General features: G+C 40.8%; 1 non-coding gene across 1 annotated transcript; it reads left to right on the top strand.

Annotated features, from left to right (window-relative positions):
* The first annotated feature begins 772 nt into the window (after positions 1-772).
* Positions 773-876, top strand: LOC127747071 (small nucleolar RNA R71). Its single transcript, XR_008008874.1, has one exon. It is a non-coding gene; the product is annotated as a small nucleolar RNA R71 (small nucleolar RNA).
* Positions 877-2,156: the final 1,280 nt, after the last annotated feature.

The following is a 2,156-nucleotide window of genomic DNA, read 5'->3' as shown; positions in this document are numbered from 1 at the left end:
TTGCTTAGACAAATACACAATTTGATTTTCTAGCTTCTGGATGGCAGCTCCTTGGTTTTGCAAGTTAGAATTTACTTCTTCCTTAAAAGCTTTCAATTCGGTTATGTCTTGACTCATGGTTGCAAGCATTCTTTCTATCCTGTTTAATTGATCTTGAAATTGTAGGCTCGGGTTAGGTTGGGCAGGTTGATTATTTTGACCATGATATGGTGGTTTGGAGTAAGTGTTTTGTGTGGCTTGGTATGTTCTTTGGTTGGAGTTTTGGTATGTGGAATTGTTTTGTTGGTTGTGGTTGTAGGGTTTGTGGTTTTGTGGTTGGGTTTGCTGGTTTCCCCACCCAAAGTTTGGGTGGTTTTTCCATCCCGGGTTGTAAGTGTTGGAATGTGGATCATATGGTTTCCTTTGTTGGTTTCCCACGTAGTTGGCCTCTTCCCAATCATTTCCTTCAATGCTTACTTCCTCTTGATCTTGTGTGTGTATTGCAGCCACTTGCTTTGTGTCTAATTTCCTGGTGAGCTCTGCTAGTTGCTTTGCAAACACCTTGTTTTGGGCTAGAATTGTATCAACATGGTTCAGCTCCATGACTCCCTTAGTGTTGTGCCTCTCTGAAGCATAGTAGTACTCATTCTCAGCCACTGTCTCAATCACTTCAATGGCTTCTTCCACAGTCTTTTTCCTGTTCAATGAACCTCCTGATGAATGGTCTACAGCCTTCCTTGATTCATAAGAAAGTCCATCATAGAAAATATGCAATTGCACCCAGTCATGGAACATGTCTGGTGGGCATTTCCTTGTCAATTCTTTGAACCTCTCCCATGCCTCGTAGAGGGTTTCACCATCCTGTTGTCTAAAAGTCTGAACCTCAGATCGAAGCCTATTGACCTTTTGTGGGGGGTAGAAACGTGCCAGAAACTTGCTTTCCACCTCATCCCGGGTTGTTAGGCTCCCCCTTGGGAATGATTCCAGCCACTTAGCTGCCTTGTCCCTAAGTGAAAATGGGAACAAGAGCAGTTTGTAGGCATCTTCCTGGACTCCATTGGACTTCACAGTGTCACAAATTCTCAGGAATTTTGTGAGATGTTGGTTTGGATCTTCATTAGCACTCCCACCAAATGAACAATGATCCTCCACCAATGATATTAGTTGTGGTTTGAGTTCAAAATTGTTGGCCTTAATGGGTGGACTCTGAATGCTGCTACCACAATTCTCAGAGGTTGGGTTTATGTATGAACCAAGAACTCTCCTCTCAAGAATGGCATTGTTTCCATCAGCCCTCTCATGGTTGTGAACTTCTCTATCCATGTTGAGATCTAAAGCCTCCTCAAAATTGTCTTCAGATTCTCCTTCAGATTCTTCTTCTCTCAGTACTCTCTTCCCTCTTGCTTCCCTTCTAAGTCTATGAAGGGTCCTCTCTGGTTCGGTATATGGAGGAGTTGATGTCTCTCCTCTCCTACCTGTCATACAAGAACACACCACAAGAAACAACAAGTTGAATACTCTTGGTTAATGGAAGAGTATGGTTAGAGCAGTTGAGGAATTAATTCAAATAGTTAGTGGGTCAGTGAGTTAGTTGCTTGAAATGAAAGGCATAAGAAAGAAAAAGCAAATAACAAAGTGCAGAAATTAAATTCAACAAGTAACTTGAACTAAATTAACAAAACGAGAAAAATGCTCAATCTAGTTAACTTCCAATTTGAGAATTGTCAATCGAAAACCAATCCCCGGCAACGGCGCCATAAACTTGATCTATGCCATAAACTTGATAGCTACGATTTAGGAAATTGGCACAAACGGCAAAATTCCTTCCGGCAAGTGCACCGGTTATCGTCAAGTAAAAACTCACAATAGAGTGAGGTCGAATCCCACAAGGATTGGTTGAATGAGCAATTCGAATTAAAAGTATGTTCTAGTTGAGCAGAATCAAGATTTAGATGAGCGGAATGTAAAATTAGCATGAATTAAAGAGCAAGAAGCTAAATTGCTGAAATTAAAAAGGGACGGGGTGATTGCATGAAATTAATTGCAGAATGTAAGAGAAAGTGTAGATCAGAAATGGGGAATTCATTGGGTGTTAAGAGATATTGAGATCTCCGAATCAAAACATTTTTATCTCTTCCTCAACCAATGCATTCATTGAATTTTGCTTGGCAATCTTA

The sequence above is a fragment of the Arachis duranensis genome, chromosome 4 (assembly GCF_000817695.3).
Source record: "Arachis duranensis cultivar V14167 chromosome 4, aradu.V14167.gnm2.J7QH, whole genome shotgun sequence".
In the NCBI taxonomy this organism is placed as follows: Eukaryota; Viridiplantae; Streptophyta; class Magnoliopsida; order Fabales; family Fabaceae; genus Arachis; species Arachis duranensis.
The sequence above is the reverse complement of the archived record's forward strand: the minus strand, read 5'-3'. Positions and strand labels throughout refer to the sequence as shown.